This window comes from Carassius gibelio, chromosome A14 (genome assembly GCF_023724105.1).
Source record: "Carassius gibelio isolate Cgi1373 ecotype wild population from Czech Republic chromosome A14, carGib1.2-hapl.c, whole genome shotgun sequence".
Classification (NCBI taxonomy): Eukaryota; Metazoa; Chordata; class Actinopteri; order Cypriniformes; family Cyprinidae; genus Carassius; species Carassius gibelio.
Window position 1 is genome coordinate 1,303,773 of NC_068384.1, and position 12,868 is coordinate 1,316,640.

The 12,868-nt window shown below is 36.1% G+C and overlaps 1 protein-coding gene across 2 annotated transcripts in view; it reads right to left on the reverse strand.

Annotated features, from left to right (window-relative positions):
• Positions 1-4,175, reverse strand: part of LOC128027180 (RING finger protein 145) — a 67,679-nt gene extending 63,504 nt beyond the window's left edge. For both annotated transcript variants that reach the window (XM_052614508.1, XM_052614507.1), the window contains exon 1: positions 4,095-4,175. The gene's annotated coding sequence lies outside the window, so the exon portion shown is untranslated. The remainder of the gene's footprint in view (positions 1-4,094) is intronic.
• Positions 4,176-12,868: the final 8,693 nt, after the last annotated feature.

The window sequence follows — 12,868 nt, forward strand, 5'->3', positions numbered from 1 at the left end:
TATTCTTTTGTCACTTGTATCTGTGTTTATCATGTTGTCTTTTATTTGCTTTTATCTTGGTTCCAGTTGTTTCCTGTCATGCATTGTGAAGTGTGTGGTTGCTTTGTAAAGGCCAGGATTTAAATTTTGATTCACACTCAAAATTCAAAAGTTTACTATTGTTTTATTTTATTAATGTTTAAAAAAGATGTATGCAACAAAACGTGACAACAAACAAGACGAGAGAGTGTGGTGTGAACGACCTACTAAAAGACCAAACCAAATAACCACATGTTTTCATCAACACCCTTAATGCTGCACGCGAGTATGGACAACTATTGAAAATACTTTTACATTTTTAATGCATTAAATTATATTATCAGCACAAGAAGTTGAGTAAGATTTTCTGAAAACACTGACATCATTGCATCACAAAACCACCTCTGAATAGAACCCTTTGAATATGTGACCTGATATAAGCTGTCAGCAGTTGCAAAAAGAAAGCAAAATGTTATTTTAACACCCACATATCCTTTCTTTATGATACTCTGTGTGGGTAGAATTTTATCGAAATGTGCATGCTGTCACATTGTGCACAAAACACTAAACACTTGCATGACTGTGAATTAATGCATGTCTGAGACACAGCTTACAAAAAGAATACAAAAATAAAGAAAAGCTGGTGGTTGACTGGGCAATTTCTTTTTTTTTTTTTTTTTTTACACATGTCTGTATAATAATATAATATATTAATAAATAATATAAAAAGCACAATGCATCAGTATGACCTTTTGATGCAGAGCAACCTGCCAGTCTCTTAGTGCTGGTGCAGATCTAACATGGCTCCAGCTTCATTACAAGTCACTTCCTGTCTACCTATAAAGCTATTCCGCCCCGCTGCTCCATCCATACTTACAATCAGAATGGTCACCCTAACACACAACACATGTCCATGACCCCTGACATTGGGTGTGACTGAAGCCAACAGGGTTTAAAGGAAAGACATATAAAATACAGATAAAATGACATTGTGAAAGGACAGGAAATCAGGATGTTCTGCTTGCTTCAACAAGTCTCCATTTGAGCTTGACATGTTCATGTGCAAGGGTCAACAGGCTATCGTGTGCAATCAGGGCATTCACGTAAATCACTTGTGCTTACCAAAAGATTGTCCAGAAAAAGATCTGAAGACCCAGAACATTTCTTTAAGCCAAATACAAAAAAAAAAAAAAAAAAAGCTTCACATTGCAACAAGCTCTGGTAAAAAAAAAATACCAGAAAATAAAATATAAAAATCAGATTTCTTAAGAAAGTTTAGTTTTTTACAAGTTTACAGTTTTTCGTATGAATTCATACAATTATCATCATTCCAAAAAAAATACACATAATGAAAGACACAGTATGCTTTCTTTTAGAAAGAGTTTTTTTTTTTTTTCTACAGTAAAAGTCGATAACACTCCCCTGAAAATTCTTCTGGAGACTTTGATGAATTGTAGATACAGACTGCTGACAGATGTTTTTTAGAAAGCAGAACAGACTATTTGCTAAGAGATGTTAGAACGTATTCTATCCAGACAGCAGGATGGATGAGGTGACTTTTCCAGTCAATACCTTTTATGACCATTATATGCAGCAGTTGATTATAATAATTGCATAATTTCAGTCTAAACATTTTTTGAAAATTCCAGTGCTAGTCTACTCCCTTATTGTAGAATAAGGAAGTAGCAAAGCTGATGACACAAACTTTCTTTTGTCAATTTGAACAACTGAATCGTGCCAATGACATCATTAGACATAATTTTTATTGTTGTTTGTAACGGTATGCGTGGTATTTATTTAGGTGGACCCAAATCCTGAATAAGAGGTTATTTTCCAATGCAATGTATGAAACAAGGGCTTATTAAAGTCATTCCACACCACCCTAAAAAATAAAATGACGTTTATATATAGGAAGTATAGGTGGGATCAATGCACAGTACATGTATTTAGCTCTGCACTATTGGCAATTGTCATTGTTCTCTTTTTATGTAATCCAACCTTGCTCAGACCTCATCCCACATCCTGTCCTTGTTCAAGGCCTGAGTAAGCAGTTCAACACAAGTGATCTGCTGCTGTAATAGAAAAATACTTGATAAATGATAAAGAATTAATTACTTTACCATTTTACTCCCTAATCACAAAGGTCATTTTATTCAACATCAAAATTAAAAGGTTCCTATGTTTTAGTTCATGCCATAATCATATTGTTATGTGTTCTTAATGTTTTATTTGATCTACAGTGACCCCAAAGTATTTAAACCACCAATAATCTAAATGCCATGTGTCATTTCTCAGAATTAAGGAAACCACAGCTGCATTTCATCACACCAATTAGTCATGTCCACTTCAATTTGATGAGCAGAATGATAGCTACAGATCTACCACAGCTGCATTTCATTAGAACAATCCAAAGTCATATTCCACTACTATTTGAGGAGCAGATAGATAGATAGATCAGTTGCTGATCTTTCATGGATGTGGGTTTGTGAAATTCTCTGTGGTTGTTTTTTGTGTAAACAGGGTCTTTAAAATCCCTATCATTCACTTAAATTTGTCACCCACTATTCTTCTTCGAAGAAGTCGTGCCATGCTTTGTGTCTGTAGTCCGTAACGACTGTTGTCCTTAAAACACCAAACAACTGGGCTATTAAGGTTATACACGCTCCAGCTAAATAGGCTTCAATGATTTGCCTTTTTTGGGCATTTGACAAATCAACAATTTCACCCACAGCTTGTACTAAAGAATGCTGAACACAGCTTATACAACATACAGAATAGACAACAAATATATAAATAAATGAAAATCACAGCATTTGTTTTTAATATAACCACTATAATGGAGAGTGTTCACATTATTTTGTGCCTAATGTCATTTAAAGATCATTTTCTATACTAAGGACGTCCGCATGGATTCTAATGACCTCCTGTTCGCATGTATGTGAACTAAACGTAAGAACAAAAACCCAAAAAAAACTGGCATTGTGCTTGGATTTTCATATAAGCTTCAATCATGTTTAATATTCTTGTTAATCAGGTGATAGTTCTTATCTATTTTCTAAAATCATGCTTTGCTGGGTGCATGAGATTCTGTGAACAGAGCATTCCTTTCCGTGCCTTTGGTATCACTGTCATGATGTACAAATCTAATGTGATGCACTGGTTCTAACAATAGTATGAACATTCTATTCTAAAACAAACGACATGCTCAGTTGAGATAGTATCTCTCAGTACAAGAAGTTCTCCACCGCATAGTTCTTCGGGTTTGACACTTTAAAAAATGTTGGCATTGGAAATACTAAACCTGATTTAAAATGTGACATCAAACAATTACAAAAAGTAGCAAAGATTATATGTATCACGATGTGAAGAATTACAGCAATGCAACGATAGGCAGTGCTTTTATTAATCTCTGTATATGTTCTGTTCACTGTTGGTCTGCTAATACAGGTGTTTGTTCTGGGATCGCATAAATCAGATCTTAATATCACCGCTTTCATAGAAATTAACTGAATGATGTAAGCTTTTCCTATCTAACACTATTACTGCACTGTTTCCAAAACTCCCCTGAATCTCCTTAACGCATTATCACCATTTTAGACTACCAGGTGCTGAAGACTGAAAGATTTATTGCCATACTCTTAAAAGCCTTATGGCTATATTCAGTAAAATACTCTAGAAATGGTTCACATTCTGTTTAAAATCTTCCTGGGTCACCAAAAGTCAAATACCTTTAATGTAAAAAAAATTAATAAAAGCGGTGGTGACACCCTGCCATAAGAGAGGTTCTTGGATCGGAAGAACTGTTAAGCGCTGGGTTGATTCACAGAACAAAACCACTATCTGAATCTATCTGCACTGCCTGGGGTACAAAGCCATTCTAGCATTGCTGAAGCTAATGAAAAGGACACAAAGGTGAATAGAATCTAACCGGTCTTGGACTGAGAGAGAAAATACATATATATACTGTGTATACATATGAAAATGATAGATAAATATAAGTAACCACATCACCGTGCTGCAGAGTAAAAGGCATATGTGGTGGGAACTGCATGCACAATTACCCCATGTGCACTCACCCGCTGAGAGCCGTCCTCAACCAACAGCAACCCCTGCTTCTTCTCTTCCTCTACAGAGAGGAACTGCATGAAATGGCTCACTGCTTTTTATAAACGTTGGAAAGGTGCCCATAGCACAGCAACAAAAACAACCTTTTGCTGTTGGCGAGCTGAAAAGCCAGAATGCGGTTGGGTCAGGAGGTTAGACTTGGTGTGGCCACATCAAGGAAGTGTCTTATAGACAGGGAAGTTTAGGAGAAAATGGGAAATATCCTATTTCCACAACACAGGGAAAGGAAAACATGAACACAATAAAAAGACTGACCTTGTTTCACACTTCACTTCTTCATCTACAGTATATGCTAAATGGATCGCCTCAGTCTGTGCAGTGACCAAAACATTAGATGTAATTATTAGACATGGCCTGAATATATATCAATTGATTGGCAAAACAAAAGGGAAACACTAAATCTGTCTCCATAGGCAGCCACTCATTTCAGTCAAAAATCTATATGCAACAGTTTGAAATTAATAATGAAAATCAAATAATGTAGGTGAAAGGCTTAGGTGCATTCATAATGTATGTCCTCACACATAGCTTTTTTTGAAGTATATTCTCATCTTTAAATGTTGGAAATATATTCATTTTTGAGAACAGCACTGTTGATGGTTTATTCCCACAGCAGGCCAAAGTGAATATTTAGTGATAGTCCAATTTATTCACATCTACAGTACATCAGTTAATCATGGCAGCTCTTGATAATACATTATAAAAAAAGATTAACACACTGTGGCTTTGAAATTTTGCAATGTGAGTGATGACTACTGTTTAAGTCACCATTTAATGCCAAATTTAAATGGTTAAAATAACAGCATACTATTAAAACAAGCTGAATCTGTTGTAATCTGATACAACTATTTATAATGCAAAGCTGAAATGTTTCCGAACAAAAATGTGTTTATCTTTCTTATCAAACAAGTTCTAAACTGAGGCATAGTTTTGATTCTTATCAAGAGCATTTTTTTTTTTTTTTTTTTTTTTGACGACAATCGTTTGGAAATGGGTTAACATAAGCAATTGGTTTAACAAGTAACTAAGGAAGATAAGTGCACATTTGTCAATAGTACACATTGTATTTTCTAAAAATAACATTTCTAAGTTGAGAGGCATCTGTTATTGCAATGTGATGGACTTGGAAAGGGTTACCAAAACAAGGCTAAATACAGGTGGTGTCTCTTGACTTTAGTTAACCCTCTATTGCCTTACTGCTTTAGTTAATGCACTACTGCTTTATGGTTTTAGTTAATGCTCTGCTGCTTTACGGCTTTAGTTAACGCTCTACTGCTTTACGGCTTTAGTTAACCCTCTACTGCTTTACGGCTTTAGTTAACCCTCTACTGCTTTAGGGCTTTAGTTAACCCTCTATTGCTTTATGGCTTTAGTTAACCCTCTATTGCTTTACTGCTTTAGTTAACGCACTACTGCTTTACGGCTTTAGTTAATGCTCTGTTGCTTTACGGCTTTAGTTAATGCTCTGCTGCTTTACGGCTTTAGTTAACGCTCTACTGCTTTAGGGATTTAGTTAACCCTCTACTGCTTTACAACTTTAGTTAACCATCTACTGCTTTATCCTGTACTATATGGCACATGATAAAAATGTTTCAACATAATTTCTTGGTCTATTTGGGAACATTTTATTGATAAAACTTTTTTTCCTTCACTTTTTCTCTGCAGTGAAAAAGAGGTATGTGTTACACTCTTTGCACATCACTTTGGGAGTTCCTGTGCCCATTAGTTCCCTGCATCTTCCCATTTTTTCACAGATTATCGTCCAAGTGGACATCCTGGTTAGTAATGGGAGCTGTGGGCCCCTGCTTCCTTATCGCACAAAGAAAAACTCAATTTCTGGACGTGCAAAAAAGAAAAAAAAAAAACTTCATAAAACCTGACAAAAGTCAAACATACACACCCATATTTTTATGTACAGTTCATGTCATTTTTAAATAAGATTAAAGCAAACAATCTTGCCTTCTGTGACCCTGTGATCATGTGTCAGAAGAGGACATCTCGTTTTCAAATGGTGCTTGATAGTGACTCCCACACCGTATAATACTCTTCTTTGATACTTTCTGACCATTTGTTGCAATCACTTAAAGAAACATGTACTTAACATTGGGCTTAAGAAAACATTCCATTGCCTGAGTGCTGTAGAGGATTAAAGACTCACTGTAGAAACACTTAGTCATCACGAGTTGTTCACTGCCTCAAGCACTGTTAAAAGAATTTTAGGACAAACAACATGCCTACAACATATTAAATGAAGGAATGTTCTCACTCTTGCCCATTTGCATTGCACACAGAAAGAATATGCATTTAATTGAACAGAAAACATTTAATTAAACTATAAAAAATTTTTTTGGTACAATTAAAACCCTTGTTTGACTATTCCAGTGTCATTTCCTTGAACAACACCAACATCACAATATAATAGGAAAATTTGCCAGATTTTTTATCTTTTTAATATTAAGTATACCAAGAATGAATGAGTGTTCCAATTCTTCTCCAAGAGCGAATATTTCCCAGGTATCCTGAGAGAATGGGGAGGAAATAACACAACCATCTGTGTGCTACTCCAGCACATTTACGTATATATATATTTATATCTATCAACAACAGTTGCAGAAAGTAGGGCAACTCTGTGACATCTCACACTTGTTTATACTGTCTTTTCCTTTCCTGCTTGGTCCCATTATTGTGCTCATCTTGGCTCACAGCCCTGCCTCCTCTGTCATGCATTCAACCACCCTTTACAAGTCTCTTGCTCTATAGATGTTTGTAATTTGCCTTGATATAAAATGTATCTCACTGACTTTTTTGTTGTACAGTGTGTCTGTAACATAATTGTCTCATTCCATTCCACACATGTATATTACCTCAGAATAATTAATTCTCTGCCTGACTTCTTACCATTAGTATAGTCTCTGAAAATGACTATTTTTAAAATAATAGCAAGCCATTTTAAAAAAAACTTACAGATTAATTACCCTTTTCACCTATGACCTATTCAGGGGTGTAAAACTAAATTCCTGGAGGCCCGGAGCACCGCAGAGTTTCAAGTGAACCCTAATCAAACACACCTGATCCAACTGATCAAGTCCTTCAGGCTTATTTGAAAAACTATACAATATGTTTGTTGGAAGCAGGGTTGGAACTAAACTCTGCAGGGCTCTGGCCCTCCAGGAACTGAATTTGACACCCCTACCTATATTTAGTTTATAAGGGTATAAACAGAACACTACATATAGAGTAGAGTTGATACACTGTAATTCCAAAAACATTGCCACCATATATTATTATTATTATTATTATTAATAACTTTATGGCAAATGTATTTAAAAAGAGCCCACAATTTAAACACACGCACACACACATACACACACATGCACACACACACGTTTACTTAGTTAAGTAAATGGTTTAATGGTTTTTATACTGTACAAACTGTATTTTCTATCAGCCTACACCTATACCTACCCTTTACAGAAAACTTTCTGCATTTAAAAAAAAAAAAAAAAAAAAAAAAACTTTGTTTACTTCATTTTTATACCAGTTTTACAAATGAGGATGTTCCCAAAATACGTTTTTTGGAGATTGTCAGGTTAAGCACACTTTTGGGAACAAATGTGTTATAAGTAGTTTTTTTTTTTTTTTAAGTTAAGTGTTTTTGTTCACTATGAACAGACAATGCATATAGATGTGTCCTTGAATATATCTTCAATATTACTAGCACCTTCACATTAAGGCTTAAAGGCCTTAAGGACCAGACAAAAGGAAAAAGTTTAGGCTCTTTCATAACCATTAATGTCAAACCCAGATCCATATATAATAAAGATCCAAGATAATAAAGTCAACGTTTCAAGGGTATGAAAACTAATGATACAGTGTTTTTAAAATACAGTACGTATGCACTTCACGGAAACAGTGAGTAATGCCATGTAATGACCAAAAGAGACTTGCTGCCTCTCATCTACACACCCGCCATCACCCTATATGGTGCTGATAAGACTGGATGAGGAGCAAATTCATCAGAGGCAAAGACTCACAAAATAGCTGCAGACAGACAGACATAAATTAAGACTGAGAGAATAGCTGCAGGCAGACAGACACATATATATATATATATAATGTATACAGTACAGACCAGAAGTTTGGACACACCACAAAGTTTTCTTTATTTTCAAGACTATGAAAATTGTAGATTCACAGTGAAGGAATCAAAACTATGAATTAACACATGTGGAATTATATATGGAATTATATACATAACAAAAAAGTGTGAAACAACTGAAAATATGTCATATTCTAGGTTCTTCATAGTAGCCACCTTTTGCTTTGATTACTGCTTTGCACACTCTCTGCATTCTTTTGATGAGCTTCAAGAGGTAGTCACCTGAAATGGTCTTCCAACAGTCTTGAAGGAGTTCCCCGAGAGATACTTAGCACTTGTTGGCCCTTTTGCCTTCTGTCTGGCGCAGCACCCCATCACTCTCCTTCCTTGATGCCTTCAGTGTGACTCTACAATTTTCATAGTCATGAAAATAAAGAAAACTCTTTGAATGAGAAGGTGTGTCCAAACTTTTGGTCTGTACTGTATATATATATATATATATATACACACACACACACACACACACACACACACACACACATAAACACAACATACACTGTCTTTGCACTTGTAATTTTCAGGACAGGTTGCTGTTCTCCTGCAGGATCTGGCAAGATTAATAGTTATTGTTATTGCATTCTGTTAAATGGCACTCAAGTGGCACACAATAAACCTTCATTCAAATGCCAGCAATGGCAGTTTTTCAGGAAGGTGGGACAAAGGAGATTAATCATGAAGGTTATTCATAATTGTTGATTTGTTATGGAACATTAGCTTTTGGAAATCATAATACATAAAAAACTAAAGCCAGTTTAATATTTTCTTAGAACACCACAATCTTCCCACCTGCAACTGTCCGACTCATTGGTATTACAACTTTTCTCTAGAACATTTCTACATGCTCCTCCTCTCCTTGAGGAATTCAGCTCTCATACTCTAAGAGTATCAACGCCTACAGCAAGACACAGCCCCTATGATGTTAAGCCAATGCATACCAAGCCAATTTGAACCAACATGAAAACACAACTCCCTCTGCAGAATTCACTGGTGGCCATGTCTCCATAGAGCACATACTGGAAGACCTCTTTACATTTTTTGTTTTTACCAGGGCCCTTTACAATTTTGCCAGCCAGTATCTGGATTTCCTGATGATGGGAGTGTTGGACTTTATTTATATCTGTAAGGTCAGAGAGATATAAGGAACATAAACAGTTGATTCCAAAGAAACTGTCCACATGCATATCAGTATTCAGCACTGAGTTTGGTTAGGATTTCTCATACAACATATAAGGCCTGTCAAGTCCTACTCTACAGGGATTGAAGCCAACTGTAAAAATGTCACTGACTCCCAAAAACCACAATATACAAACTCCAACAGAATTCAATATTTTATTATGAATCATGGATTCACTGAATACTCCATGTGCCAAATTAGCCTTTAATAGGAACGAAAATGCAGAGAAAGGGAAAAAAGGATTCTGAACATAAACATTGGATTCAAATCCACATGAAATTCAAAGGTCCACATCAGTGAAACAGCTCCTAATTCAGTTGCATCTCAATAAATTATAATGTCGTGGAAAATTCGTTAATTTCAGTAATTCAACTCAAACTGTGAAACTTGTGTATTAAATTAATTCAATGCACACAGACTGAAGTAGTTTAGGTCTTTGGTTCTTTTAATTGTGATGATTTTGGTTCACATTTAACAAGGCCAACCAATTCATGGTCTCAATAAATTAGAATATGATGACATGCCGATCAGCTAATCAACTCAAAACACCTGCAAAGGTTTCCTGAGCCTTCAAAATGGTCTCTCAGTTTGGTTTACTAGGCTACACAATCATGAGGAAGACTGCTGATCTGACAGATGTTGAGAAGACAATCATTGACACCCTTCACAAGGAGGTTGCCAAACATTCATTGCCAAAGAAGCTGGCTGTTCACAGAGTGCTGTATCCAAGCATGTTAAAAGAAAGTTGAGTGGAAGGAAAAAGTGTGGAAGAAAAACATGCACAACCAACCGGGAGAACCGCAGCCTTATGAGGATTGTCAAGCTAAATCGATTCAAGAATTTGAGTGAACTTCACACGCAATAGACTGAGGCTGGGGTCAAGTCACCAAGAGCCACCACACACAGACGTGTCAAGGAATTTGCTGAACCACAGACAGCATCAGAGGTGTCTTACCTGGGCAAAGGAAAAGAAGAACTGGACTGTTGCCCAGTGGTCCAAAGTCTTCTTTTCAGATTACAGCAAGTTTTGTATTTCATTTCGAATCCAAGGTCCCAGAGTCTGGAGGAAGGGTGGAGAAGCTCATAGCCCAAGTTGCTTGAAGTCCAGTGTTAAGTTTCCATGGTCTGTGATGATTTGGGGTGCAATGTCATCTGATGGTGTTGGTCCTTGGTGTTTTCTGAAAACCAAAGTCACTGCACCCGTTTACAAATAAATTTTGGAGCACTTCATGCTTCCTTCTGCTGGCCAGCTTTTTGAAGATGCTGATTTCATTTTCCAAGTAGGTTTTGAAACCTGCCACCACTGCCAAAAGTACCAAAAATAGGTTAAATAACCATGGTGTTGGTGTGCTTGACTGGCCAAAAAACTCACTAGACCGGAACCCCATAGAGAATCTATGGGCTATTGTCAAGAGGAAAAGGAAAAACAAGAGACCAAAAACTGCAGATGAGCTGAAGGCCACTGTCAAAGAAACCTGGGCTTCCATACCACCTCAGCAGTGTCGCAAACTGATCACCTCTATGCCACGCCAAATTGAGGCGGTAATTAAAGCAAAAGAAGCCCCTAAGTATTGAGTACATGTAAAGTAAATGTGAAAGCCAAAATCATCACAATTAAAAGAACCAAAGACTACTTCAGTCTGTGTGCATTGAATTAATTTTATACATGAGTTTCACAATTTGATTAGAATTACTGAAATAAATAAATTAATTTTTGCCACAACATTTGCCTCATTAACATCCTCATTTTATTGAGATGCACCTGTATGTCTCTCTCTCTCTCTCTTTCACACACACACACACACACGCACGCACGCACGCACACACACACACACACACACACACACACATATATATATATATATATATATATATTAGTGCTGGGCCGTTATCGGGGTTAACGTGCTGTGTTAATGTGAGACTCTTATCGGCCGATAAAAAAAATATTGCCGTTAATCTATTCTCAAAGTTGGGTTAGGAGCTGGGTCTATACTACGCGAGCTATGATGACTTTCACCTTGATATTTTAGCGCGGATGTATACCTAGCCGAATCTGTAGGGGGCGAGAATGAGTCTTTAAACCTGTGTATATGCCTACTGTGAAATTACCACATCAAACGTGACGTGCTATCATGGATGCAGCTAAGGTCCCGCCGGGTTTGCTTTTTTTTTTAAAGAAGCTTCCCAATGGAAACCTTGACAAGATTCGGTATATATATATATAATTGCCTTAATTTCTATCGCTGTGTGTAGAATTATAATAAATAAATGAATACTGTACTTTAATTCAGAAAAGAGCCATTAAATTTACCAGAAGTGACAGTAAAGACATTTACTGTGTTACAAATTGATTCTATGTTAGATAAATGCTGTTCTTTTAAACTTTCTATTCTTCAAAGACATTGCTGTTTGCATAACATTTTATATGTTAAACACATGACATGGTCATGTTGAAACTTTTTGGTCTGTCTCACTTGAAGGGAATGGAATGTAATTCCTTGTTGTTCCTGTTTAATCTCAGGTTGACCAGTTTCTCCAAAGGGATTTAAAATTAAGGTATTTAACTTAATACTTTAACTTATCTAGGAGACATTATGTTTCCCAGAGCACTTATCAGTACATTTATTACTTGGACCTGGAGCAATGTGTGCTAACAGCTCTGCTGACCAAGCATTCTCAGTTATTTTTCAGTTTATAGATCACTCTTACCACAGTTTTTGGATCATGAGTCCAGACTGAATCCTCAAGGATTATGCAACGATTATGCAATTAAGCTAACAATTGGTAATGGCATTAGATTGCTTTTTTCATTGAAAAAGATGGACCTTTGTGCACTTTTGGCAAACAAGCTACTTTTTAATTGCCTTAGGAACTGCTGGTACCATGTATTCAATAAACAGAAGTCTCAAATAATGCAGAGACAGAGACAATGCCTCATTGTACTAAAACTGTGTAAACCAAAACAGTTTTGTTCATTAAAATGAAGCTGAAATAAAATATACATATTAGATGAATAACTTAAATGAAAATTGAAATGTAATAAAAAAATTATTATAATTAAAATTATATATATTTTTTTTTTTTATTATTTTTTTTTTTTACTCAACGGATAATCATTAAGTTAACACAGCTTTATTTGACAACTGAACAAACAATCACCACACCCTTTGTTTTTGGCAGCTACTTTATTCACTCTGAAACCACAGATGGCAAAAACAAATTAAATCTGCTGCTCCCATGAAATTTCTGTAAGTGACTAGTGATCCTGAAGGCCTTGATTAGCTGGTTCAAGTGTGTTAAATTAGGCGGGAGCTAAACTTTCCTGGAAGGTGGCCCTCCAGGATCAGGACTGGTCACCCCTGCTGTAGCCCCATTCATATGTCACATTCCCA